This window comes from Sturnira hondurensis, unplaced genomic scaffold, assembly GCF_014824575.4.
Source record: "Sturnira hondurensis isolate 20B ecotype Veracruz unplaced genomic scaffold, ASM1482457v3 Scaffold0006505, whole genome shotgun sequence".
NCBI classification, from domain to species: domain Eukaryota; kingdom Metazoa; phylum Chordata; class Mammalia; order Chiroptera; family Phyllostomidae; genus Sturnira; species Sturnira hondurensis.
The window spans coordinates 1,210,097-1,223,609 of NW_028079136.1; the positions used below are offsets into that span (position 1 = coordinate 1,210,097).

Sequence of the window (13,513 nt, forward strand, 5' to 3'; positions counted from 1 at the left end):
TTTTCTTTTAGCACTCCCCCTTTTGAATTATTATGACAAATTGAAAAGTGCTTAAAAATATAAAGTGCTACATACATGCTGTGTAGCCAAGTTCAGACTATGTTGAATCTGCATTTACTTAAATTATTCTGGTCTGAATCCAGTTGATAATGCAGCTGTTATTTTTATAATCTCATCCTTAGTACATATTTGCACAACAGGCGGTGTCAACTCATCTGAGTTACTCGGCTGATACTCTAAATTACAGAGCTCCATTACTGAAGTCATTATTTGTGGTTAAGAGGGAGTGGTACTGAGTGGTGAATGAGTTTTTTAAAATGAGTATCAAAATGGACCCTCTTTAGAAGTCTTTACATTTATCTTGATTTAAGTACCTAGAACAAGTGCAAAAAAATAGCCCTGCCTCATTTGTTTTGTCAGTTTACCTTACAGAAAATAGTAGATTGAATTAAAAAATACATTGTTGTAGAAAATTAGTACTTATTTGTGAGGTTTTGTTAAATGATTACTCCTTAAATGTTCTGCCACTTTATTTTGTGAGCAGGACTTAGGGAAAGAAAACTCAGCAGGGGTTGAATCTTTTCCTCTTTCTGGGTATGATAATGCACTGCAAATGTTGAGACTATTCTAACTATAATATTTATCTTACAATGAATCCAAGGTGTCAGTAGTTTGAGATCTGGGATCGTGCTTTATTGTTCTGTATTCCCAGACATCCCAATTCATGCTGTGCATCCTGTGGACTCTCAGACATGTTAATTGAATCGCTGTTGAACTGCTTGTATTGGTCTCAAATTAAAAACAAAAACAACAAAAACCCCAACACCCTGAAATACCAAGACTTACTTAATTTTCAAGTTAAATTCCATGTCTAGTTTCTAATTCTTCATTACATTAAGAAAATATTTTACTAAAAAATAGTACTACAAAATCATTGAGAACAGCTTCAGTAAGATTAAACATTTTACAGAGTTATGAAATTTTCATATTTACACAAAAGTTTTTGTGAGCTTACCCACATTTAACACAGTGGCCCTTTGACTCAGCAGTTACTGAATTTTAGTGAGCATAGGAATTACTTGGGGGCTATGTTTTAAAATAGATTTTTAGGCTATACTTTCAGAATTGCCAAATCAATAGGTCTGGATGGGATCCAACAGTGTTTAAAAAATTTTTTAATGACTACCTCAGGTGGTTCTGCTATAAGGAGTCTGAGGATTATGTTTGGATAATCCCTGTTTCCTCCAGTGCTCCTTACACAAGACCTTCTCTGACTGCTGTTGCTAAGTTGATACCATATATGTGTGAAATCAGATAGGCTGCAAGAAAAAAAAGATATATTAAAAACACCAAAGCAACACCAAAGAAGTATATATTGCTAAGAAAAGCAGAGGACATGAATGAAGAGCTAAAAGAGAACAAGTGTACTAAGTGAAAAATTAGAAAGAAAAATCCAAATTTCTTTTTGATCTACTGCCAAATTTATTTGATACTGGTCAAATGGCCTTGCTGCTTTATGTTGTATAAAGTCTAAAGTTAAAAAGTATGTGGAATGGGAGGGAGGGGGGAGGATGGGGGTGGGATAGGATGGGAGTAATAGACAGAAAACTGTACTTGAAAAATAATTAAATAAAAAAAAAGTATATGGAATTTTTCTGTAGTCAAAACCTCAAAATACAAGAGTTTTGGGGAGTTAGTCACATGGTGTTTCTGTAAATAGGTTTTGGAAGTTTGTGATCTGTAGTTTGGTCTTGGTTCATTTCATTGCAATAAGCTACCTTTGTAAAATGAAAGGAAGACATGCTGTCTTCTAAGTAATCTCATTTATTTTTCATGCAGACATTATTTTTAGACCGACCATCCTTATTCACTGACATATCTTCTTCAATTATTATTTTAGGAGAACAGTAAAGTGTTGGCACTTGTGAAAATGTGTTAAATTTAGGCAATTCCATCCCTGATTTACCATTCTGCTGCACATGAGGGCAAAGGTGAACTGGTGGGCCTAAGAAATTCAACATTATTTCTTCCTCTTCTAACCCAGAAATACCTTGATTTTTACCCTCTATAATGTGTTAAAGAAGGCTTAGAAGTGTTACATTAAAATGTTGATAAAATATAAAATTGCATAATCTTAGAATGTTAGAATCTTTAGAGGGAATGGGTATAGCAGTTCTTGGACACCATCCATAGCTGGGCCAGCTTTAACAATCACCTGTGGCACTTTTAAAACAAGCGAACTCCTGGACTGCTCTAGGAGATATGATTCAGTAGGTTTGGGGTGGGGCCCAGTGATTTGAATTTTGTAAAGGCTTTCTAGGTGATTACATAATCAGCTAAGTTTTGGTACAATTTTTAGCTCAATGTAAGAATGCTTTCTACAATATCCCCGACAAAAAGTTATCTAGACTTAACTTTGACAACTCCACTAGCAAATTTCTGTTTTGTAAAGCAATTTATCCCATTCCTTTTAAAGATTTGTCTGGACTCAGCTAAACCCCATTATCTTGTAATTCCCACCCGTTAGTATTCTTCCTTTTGGAAAGAAGAAAGAGAAACTAAACTTTCAATTAGTAGTTACCATGTTACACTCAACTGTGTTAGATATTACCAGTTTGTGGGCTTGAAAATATTAAACTAGATAGTGTCCTAAACTGCAAAATGCATTATCAGAGTCCATGTAAGCAGTTGTCAAAATGTGGATGGTGGACACATGGGGACCCCTGAGGGGTCTGAAAAGTCAAAACTATTTTGATAGTAATACTAAGGCGCTATTTGCCTTTTTCAGTGTTGACATTTACCCTGAGGGTATAAAGCAATTTTGGACAAAACTGCTGGTACCTTAAATAAATCGGGGCAGTGACACCACATTGTATTAATAGTCATTGAATTTTTTTTAATCATCACCACTCACAGGGAAAAAAAAGCTAGTTTCAATTAATAATGTAGGTGAAACATTGAAATAATTTATGTTATTAATTCTTGATCGCCATGATAAAATGGGAAGTATGCAGAAAGCATTTATGTTGCATGCCCAAGGACAATGTTTACCTTGAGGAAAATCACTTGTGTCATTGAATTGCAAGTTGAACTAATTGCATTTTTTTTTATAGAACATCCTTTTTACTTGAAAGAATGGCTAACAGACACACAATGGTTATTTGGACTTGGGTGCTTGGCAGACATATTCTAAAAAATGAGCAAAGTGTCTGTGCCATTGTAAGAAAATCAACTGACACTGTTTGTTGTCATTAATAAAATTTGAGCTTTCAAGAGAAAATCAGTTGTTTGGAAAACTGGTATCTACCACCATGAGCTTGATGGCGTCCCAATACATAAAGCTTTTCTGATTAGACTGGTAATGATATGAACAAATTTGATTTTTAAAAATATTGAATAATGGAATATGTCAACATTTCAAAGATCTGCACAAACAGTGAGCTGGTATTTCCCAAATGAATGGATGCATTTTACAAACTCATGTATGGGTAAAAGATGAATTTAAAAAGCAGTGGGATTTAAAGTAACAGAGTATAGCCTTGGCTGGTGTGGTTCAGTGGATTGAGTGCCAGCCTGTGAACTGAAAGGTCACCCATTCAATTCCCAGTCAGGCACAGGCCGGGTCCCTATCTGGGGGGTGTATGAGAAGCAACCAATAGATTATGTCTCCTGCACATCGATGTTTCTCCCTTCTTTCTTCCTACCTCCACTTCTCTCTCTAAAAATAAATAAATAAAATCTTTAAAAAATAAAAATATTAAGTGACAGAATACAAAAAGTTAATTAGTATTCAGGTTTCATATTACATGTTATAATTAACCTTTGAGAAACTATTACTTGTCAAATTTTGATATAGTATCAGAGAGTAGATACAATTATGTGGAAAGGCTACTAAAACATACTGCCTCTTTCTAACTTCATATTTGTGTGAAGATGGATATTTGTCACATACTTCCACTGAATCAACATATCACAGATCAAATGCAGTAACACCTATGAAAATCCAGCTGTCTGTTACTAAACTAGGCATTTAAGAGATTTGCGAAAATGCAAAACAGTGCCTGTCTTTGAATTCCTTTGTTTTGGTAAATATGCTTATATTTTAGAAGTATGTTATGTATGTTACCATGTAAATGATTTTTATTTAATCACATATTTTATTTTAAGTGAATTAATATTTTTTCTGATATTTAGTTTCTAATATGACCAATATTGATAAATGTAGGCATAGCTCTTTGGGACTCTTAATTTTAGAAACATAAAGGAATCCTGAGACCAAAGAGTTTGATGATTTTTAAAGTTTGTTCTAACTAACCATCTTTAGAACATGCAACCATTTTAATGGTTCCTGTAAAATTTCTTAGTCAATTTCTTCAGCCTACTGTTCATGTGCCTTCTAAATGGTAGTCCTCAATACTGAAATTATATCGAAGATGTAGGTTGAACAGCATAGAATAAATAAATAGGCTACTATGAGTAGGCTTTAATAATAACTATTTTTGGAGATCTTTAAAAATAGGAGAAATTCTTCTTTTTTAAAGAAATAGGTTTTTGTTCCACGAAAGCAAAGTTTTGGACTAAGTAGCATCTTAAAGTATCTTTCTTGACACTTCAGAAAAACTCTTATTTTTGCCCTAGAAGATATAAATATCAATAACTAAACCCTAATTTTTCCATTCACTCTAGTGATGTTCTTCATTATTCACAATTGCATTTCAAAAATATTGGGCATTAACTTTGTATCAATTCCTTTCATATTTCATTTTATAATCCATTCAAATGCTATGTAAACTAATCCAACCACCCGTTTGGTGCTTGAACCTTCTTGCTAAAGCAAATTTAAAAAAAGGAGTGAGGGTAAAAAAAGAAATGGGTGTGGCTTAGAGTCAGCTTTAAGCAGGATTTAAAAATTTAGCTTGAAAGCTTTTAAAGTCTAATTATATAGGGAGGTGGCAGTATTTTTATTTGCTGTTTACCTTTGATCTATTACCTATTTTGGGGAGAGTGGGACATGCTTTTGTGAGAATGTTTATGGTTTCTTCATTTGATGTCAAGATATTTGTTTGAAGTTGCCTTGTAATTCAGAGGTTTTAGTCTGTGTAACTAATAGTAATATTTGGCTTCTGCTGTCAGGTTAATAGCAAGTTAGCCGGGATTTGGGTGACTACTTTTGAATGTATAAGTGATATGTAAAATTTTTGAAATAACTTTATTGTTTTGGGACATATTAGACACATTAAATATAAAAAATCTTAATCATACCAACTCATAAGTATAAGAAAGTAAAAATAAGTCTGTGTCTCACTCAATGTTAACATTTCTGTTAAATTGCATTTTACTCTGTGAAAGGTGTGTGTGTATACACATTTGATTTTCTGTACATTTATTGGTTCTTACTATACATGTTGCTTTTTTATTCAACAATATATTATGGCCATAATTTTATATCAGTAAATATAGGTTTATATATAATTTTTATTGATTATAGGAATAATGTTATATGTATATATCACAAATTACTTGTCCAGTTATTAAGTTATTTCCAATTTTTGGCTGTTACAAAAATGCTGTAATGAACATACACACATTACAGGTATATATCTTTATTATTATTATTTGCAATTAGTCCCTAGAATAATTTTTGGAAGTAGCATAGCAAACTTAAAGGAGATCAACATTAGAAATTTTAACACTTATTGTCAAATTGCCATTCAGAAAAGTTGTACCCAATTTATAATCTCATCAGTGGTACATGAAAGTTTATTTTTTCACATCTTCACCAATACTATTTTTTGACCAGTTTACAAAATATTTTGCCAATTATTGTAGGTGAAAATATTTTATTTACATTTATTTGATGGCCAAATAATCAGAACATGTCACCAGCATGGTCAGATATAGTAGTCTGCGGCCATGTGGGATTATTGATTAAAAAATTCTTGAGAGGAAAGGCTATAATTATTTATTTGTTCTTTTAATTTTTAAATTGAGGTATAATTGACATAGTATAGTTTTAGGTATACAATATAATGATTTTATCTATTCAAAATTTTTTTGTGTGTTCAGACTGTTCTGTGCAATCTCTACCTATTTGATGAATGAATGAATGAATAAGCAAACAGAAAAACAGAACGATCTATGGTTCTAAGGATTCATTTAACTTAACAAATTGTGATTCTTCTAGAACCGATGGTGATTTGGTTTGTCATTTTGTTCTCTGTTTTCTTACTTCTGTGCTGCCCTCAGGACAAAAGTGGCCACTTTTATTTTGGAAATGTCTTCTTCAGCGTAGACTTTTTTAGTTCTTAAAGATGTAGCTTGCTTCAAGTTGTGTGTTAATTCATATGTATGTATGTATTTATTTATTTATATTTTATTTATTTAGTGTTAGAGAGAGGGGAAGGGAGGGAGAAAGAAAGGGAGAGAAACATTGATGTGAGAGATGAGATTGCCTCATCCATTGGTTGCCTCTCACATGCCACCAACTGCTGACCTGGCTCATGTTCTGACACCCAGGCATGTGCCCCGACAGGGAATTGAACTAGCAACCTTTTGGTTTATAGGACAAAGCCCAACCCAGTAAGCCACACCAGCACACCAGTCAGGGCAATGTGTTAATTCTTAACTCTTTGCCCATTGTAATATGTTGCTTGTTTATTCCTAAATTCTCTGCAGAAAGAAGTATGTATTAAATTCTTTTTGTTGTAATAATGAACTTGGTGATTTTAGAAGCTTATACTTTTTAATTGTTTGCTACAAAATTCACTAATAGTATAAAGCAGTTGAAAATGAGATTCATAGCTGCTTTTAACATATGTAGTGGTTGGATTTATATGACAAATGAGATTTACTGACTTCACATTAATGTACATTAAAATATTCTTTATACCGAATGTCTGGAATTTGAATTGTTCCAAATTTAAAATATTTTCAGAGTTAGAGATCTTAACTCTTAGAGTCTGATGATTGGAAAAAAAGAGCTACACATAGCCACCATATTTTCTGCATGCACTTTATCTTCTACCATTTCAGTGCAAATGAAGGAATGAGATGTATTGCATTATACTGCATAATTTCAATTCATGCTTTAAAAAATATTTGCTAGAAGGATAAGGTGTGATTATTTTGGAAATGTACAAGTACTTAAAAACCCTTTTGGATTCTTCCAGAATCAAGGCTTTGGATATACAGCATTTTGCTATCGATTTATTTTGTGGATAACTTCAAAGTTATAATTTATCATTCCAGGTAGGATAAAATATGAGAAAAACTTGTAGCAGAACCAGTGTGCTTTGCTGGCTTTGCATAAAACACAGAGTATGTCCACATAGGGTTGTGTGGTGTCCCAGATAAAACTGCTCTCCTGAATCCTAAGACATCAGAAAGCCATGAGGAGGAGAAGGATGTAATACTAAAAATAAATGACAGGGCTACCTCCCCCTGGCCAGACTCTCCAGTACTTCTCGTGTCTGTGGAAGTAGGCTTTACAGAGTTGCTGGGAACTGGATTGGGGAAGGCCTGAGACACCATTCCCCACAAAGAGAAGGAGGTCTGGTGAGGGAACCTAATGGGTAATTCACCATTGACACTTAAAGCTGTCCAAAAGCTCAGGACAGATTCATTATCTATGAATTTTCAGCCCTACTTGAAAATACAGTAAATTCTCTGGTCTTTTAGGAAGAAGCGTATTTTAGAAGCTAGGGAAAGACTGAGTTAGGTATTTATTTTATATCTCAACTTAATTCAGGTGCCATACCTAATTTATTATGGCCATTTGTGCTGTAAGTGCAACATTGGTTCCTACAAATGATGTTAATTAAGATTCTATTTTTTCAGAATGAATTTTATTTAAATCTAGTTTGGTAATTAGGTTAACTAAGCTAGATATTTACTGGCCATATTTTTAAAAAGTGAGGATTGAATCAAACCAATCCCTAGGGTCTAAGAAAGTTTCTGACCTAAATTAGGAACCTAAGCTCCATTATTATTTTCAGTTGAACACTGCTTATAGCCATCCTCACATTTGGGAAAGAATATGGCCTTTGCAACAAAGTTTCTTTGTTTTCATGGAACGAAAAATGTGCTGTATTTAGACCAAACAATAAAAATAAACTACCAAACTACCTTCTAATGCATGGGGGTTCTGGAGAGAGGAAACCATAGATATTTAGAGGCATAAAGTGACTCATTGTGCTAGTTAAACTTTTTACAAGGCTAGCCCTGTGTATTTGAGTTGCATCTGTTACCTCTTCGGCCAGAATTAAAGTGTGTGCAAGCAAAAGAATTTTGGATTTAGTCGTAGCTCATACAGAACGCATTGTATACATTGTATATAACCTAACAGTCTAAATGGGGTCCACACCTTAGGTAGAACAAAAACTGTATCCTTTCATGTTTATTCCACCTACAAGGTGTTCTTATTGAAGGCAACCAAGATATTTTCTGTGAAGCTAATTCATTTTAACTTGCAGACATAAATTAAACATGTTTTTCAAATGTAATTAATTTGTAAGTCTTTATTTCCCTTTTTAAAAAATACATTTTTTTCTTTTGTTTTTACTTATGCTTTTAAACACCAAATTTATTACTGACAATTTTTTTAAAAAGCTATAATGGCTGGAGATATTGTATTCTTAGCAGTAGAACAATGAAATAATTGTTTCTTTTGTTATTGCCATCTTACAAAAAGTTGTTAGAGTAGATGGGGACAACTGCCTGAGTCAATAATAGTATGATTTGTAGGGAGAATGTATACTTCTTTAATAACACATATAAAGACAATTTACTTAACCTTTCGTTTCATTTTCTGTCTAAATTTTCAGGTCACTTACATGAATTCAAAGGCAATTTACCAGTGATTTCTGGGTGCTGGGGCTGATTTATTTTTTGCGTATTTGTAAGTATTGGTTTATTTATTACTCTTCTCATTGTGTAATGAAAGTTATACTTTGTAAACAAGTTCTTAACTCCTTTTGTGTGTGAATTTTTATTAGTTTTTTTGTGTTTTTGAAGTGTTATTAATTAATTTATTTATTTGTGTTTTCTTAAGGGGAATACAGAAAAAAATTTCAGCTGATGGGAAAAAAGCCTCAGTTTGTTGTGATTTCCATTGAAACAACACAATGGCAGGGCCCATTAAAATCAGCTGAAATAATAAATATCTTTCTTTTTGAAGATGGGGCTCAATTGTAGAAATGGATTATTATAAAGGGGGCTTGTCTATATGCACACGAATAATTGTACCCTGGTAAATTCATACAGTCTACTGCTTGTCTATACTATAATGGAAATATAATTGAATAGTGCCCTGTGCCTATGCTCACAGAAAAGATGTGATATGATACAGAATTCAAAGAGCTACCAGTATAGGAGGATTGTGCGCTAAGGAACTAAAGACTCATTTAGTAAGTGTATAATATATATCAGATTAGGGGTATTCTTGCTTTCTTCACCATCCCCCAAACAATATTAACTAAGATACTTTTTCTCAGGAAGTATCAAGAAAAAAATTGAATGAAACTTAATTATCAATTAAAGTACTTTGGATTGTTTTATGCATATATTTGTTAATATAGAAGTAGTTCAGGCTGACAGGGACCAGAGGGGAGAGAATTTCAGGGGAAAAGGGGAAGGATTACAGAAACTAGTATAAAGGACACATGGAGAACAACTAAGGGGGGTGGAAATGGGAGGGAGGTGGGGAGCATGGGGGGTGGGGTGGGCTGGGATGGGAGTGGGGGACAGAAAACTGTACTTGAACAAGAATTAAATAAAAAAATTAATCCAAAAAAAGAAGTAGTTTAGGGTATGTGGCAGGTATTAAACATGTCTGTAAAAAGATACTGTATTTAGGTAGAGTCTAAAATACATTTATGTGTGTATCATGTTGCAAACCATTGTCATCTAAAGAGCTATTTTGGTAATAAAAAAGACATAGAATCTTTTCTTGTTAGTATACCCCTATAAAAGAGTTTTAGAGAATATACATCTAGGAAAGTATTTTGTTAAGTAATATTATAAGTTAGATTTTAAATTACTCAATATTTAAGAAAAAAGCAGCCAAAATTTATTTAAAACCAGCTTTATCTTTCTTTTAGTAGTGGCAATGATTGGGGCTGGCATTTAGAATGAACTTTAAAAAAATGGACATGAATGTTTAATATAGTTTAATACATTTTGTATATTTTTGTTTTAAGAATAAGATGGTTTTTTATGAAAACTATCAATTCACTTAGTATTTTGCTGACTTAATTCTAATGTAAAACAAAATGCTAAACTACATGATTCATTTGGATTAAATATAAGCTTTTAATTTGTGCAGGGTATCATAGTGAGGATTAGGAGGCAAAGAAGATGGAGAAAGGCATGTAAAGTATCTTTGAAGGGCTCTCAAGAAGAAGGATGATTCTAAGGAGCTGAGTTTATCCTGCTAGAAATCTGAGTGAAGGGAAATAATTTTGAACTGTCCTAATCTTATCTTAGTTACTTTATCTTTTCTTTTACCTCTGTTCTCTCTCCTCTCATATCATTCAGTCATTCCCTTTAGTAAGTTTTTAAGATGATTAAATTAAAAAATGACAAATACAAAATAATTACTGGCATTTTAACTAAGATGGCCTTCATGGTATATAATTTACATTTGTCATCACCTAAAAACTCTTTTTTCTGAATTCTTTACTCCCTATCCCAATTGTACAAACTAATTTGAATGGAGGTGATCCAAATAGCTGAGATTTTTCTTGTGATCTAACAAAAAGATGCTAAAAATAGAAGGAGCACTATGGGTATAGTTTTCATACGGTTATTTCTGCAGTTCAACTTCAGATTTTGTCCTGATCACTTAGGCAAAAGTAATGCTATCATTCGGGCCTAAAGTAATTGTTTTCCAGTCTAGTCATATGCTAGTTTAGGGCATGGGCTTTGTTGTCCTTTGGTTGGTGGTCTTAGGCTTCGTTAGGGTCATCTTCTGACTGTGGAACCTTTTTATTAAAGAAATGTAGAGGGATACTGTGACTAAGATAAGTTAGATAAAATTAACATGGCATCCAGAATGCTCGAGTGTCTATTTCTTTCAATTATTGCTGAAACTGTCTGTCACACTGAATGATGAGGCAGGTAAAAAAATAAAAGTGGTTATCTAGTCTGGCTTAAGAACAAACAAACAGGATCAGTGACAATGGTTTCTTTTAGGAACTTTAATTTCCATGTCCTGGAACTGCTTATTTGCTACATGATCTAAAGCAGAAAGTTATACCTCATGGCCATGGGAAGGTTTCTTAGTAAGGTGTGCAGAAGCCAGTCTGTGAGATAAGGAAGGTTGGATATTGTTTTGCACATCCATAATGAATGGGCCACACCAAGGGTGTGTGAGAACCGATTGGAATCTTACCTACTCACATCTACTACCTAGGTCAGAAGAGGAAAACACTGTGAAGGAAAATGGCTATCTTTACAGAAGCTTGAAGCGTCTTACTGTAGGTTTTTTTTCTCTTGAAAAAAGAAAACCACCCTTTTCTTTTCTCAAACTAGTCATTGTTCACAAGACTCTGTTTTCCGTGTTAATATCCCACATTTAGTTTTTTATCTCTAGTTAAAAAATAATTATGGAATTCTAACCATTGAATTTTACCAGGGCAATACATGATGGACTAAAAACAAAACAAAATAGAAATAGATTATTAAATAACCTGCTTTTTCAGGTTACCCAAACCTTTTTAGTGATTTGAAAATAAATTACCTTTTATAAAATTCTATCTCCATTTATGGTCTCTTATAGCAAGCTTTTCCCTTAAAGGAGGTACAAAAAGTATTTTATTGTCTGGTACAAAAAGTGATTATTGCTTAACTCATGCTCAAGGCAATAGTAATAACAATATTTTAATTTGGTATAACTTGTTTTTGCAGACATTAAACTGGCTTAACTTCTTACCTCTGTGAAGTGAGTAGGAATTATTCTAATTTTTGCAGAGTAGCAGGACTTAGCCTTTTAGTGCTCTTTCCTAATATCCAGCTGTCCGCTCTCACAGAGTGTTTTAGCTGATCACTGTCTCAGTCTCCATTTGATTGCCAAACAAATACTTTTGAAAAGTTGAGGTGGAATAAGTTAAAGAGGAGATCGTAGAGAGCCTTCTACCACTTTACTTTCTTATATTCCCGGATCATTTGCTCCACACTGACATTTGCCTATCCCCCTGTCCCCAAACTATCACAGGTCATGCTTCTGCTGAAATTTTTGAATTGCATACAATTTTAGGAAACAAAAAATTACAAATTCATTTCTTTGTGGTATTTTTAAATGGAAAGAAATCTATTTCGAACTGAGCATAACTCAGTCCAAAGCTCCCTCAGTGAAAACATCTGTGATTTTTAAGAACAAGTATGTCTAAGTGCATTATCTTTAAAAAATATTATTCCAGGCTAATCTTGACATAGAGCAGGTAAATAAAAAAGATGAGCTGTGAAAATCCACAAACAGGGCTTGAATGCCATTTTCCATGACAACGAGAGCTGCCCCATGAAAGCATTAACGCTGGGAATGTAAGGAATTTAAAATTGTGCCTTCTCAGTTTTACAGTTGTGTGCTCATGTTAATTAGAGATATACTGACATTTGAAGTATCTGCATTAATACACACAGCTCCTATATGTTTGTGAACTGTGGTTAGAAATCTACTTTAATTGAAAGCAGTTTGCTAATCTGAATGTGTATATCCATTACATTTTAAGCTTTTAAAGTTGTATATACTATACTAGTGCCCTTGGACACTTGTTCTTTCTGCTCACTTCACTTTCTGTTTCTAATTTATACCTGAAAAAGTAGCCTGGCCTATTTTTAATCTTAGTTGTGTTTTGGGGCAATATTGTTGGAATTTTGAGAAAAAATATTTTAATAGTGTCCTTTACTTGCTGTAGTTTGAATTTTTTTCCCTCTCTGACTTTCTAAATTGTTGATTTTCCTTGCAAACCTTTAAGAAGACCTGGCATGGAAGTAAGGTGGGATTTAGGTTTATGGAATTTGTTTCACTGGCTTTAAGCACTAGAAAGCTGCTCTTCATGGTCACACTATGGTTTTCTCTAGAAAAGTCCACATTAGAGATCTTGGTGGGGTAACAGTGAAGAGATACTCTGTTTTTTCTAGAATAGCTGAATTGCTTGATGTCAAGGAATTCTTTCTTGATGTCAAGCCACATATCTTAATCTTTGATTTGCAAACATATTCATAGTAGCTTGATGACTTCTTGAGGCCATCTTTTAACTCTGGAGGTTTTGCTCTGTCTTACACTTAAAAGAAGACTTGCCATCTCTTTTTTTGCAAGCCTGTATTTCTTAAGAATCTGCCTGTCAGGATTTTTAACTTAATTGTTTTGTGTGTGTTGTCTAATGAAACACCCACACTTATTTTTGGACCAGTCCCTGAATATTACACAAGACCAGTTAGAATGAAGCTTCCTTTTTGTTGCACCAGAATGAACTGCTCTAAAAAGTTTGTAATACTCTGTACTTGTTTCATTAAA

The 13,513-nt window shown here is 33.3% G+C and overlaps 1 protein-coding gene across 1 annotated transcript in view; it reads left to right on the forward strand.

The window, feature by feature from the left end:
- SOX6 (SRY-box transcription factor 6) overlaps positions 1 to 13,513 on the forward strand; it is a 600,742-nt gene that overhangs the window by 105,815 nt on the left and 481,414 nt on the right. The window contains exon 2 of the mRNA XM_037049998.1: positions 8,823 to 8,896. The gene's annotated coding sequence lies outside the window, so the exon portion shown is untranslated. The remainder of the gene's footprint in view (positions 1 to 8,822; positions 8,897 to 13,513) is intronic.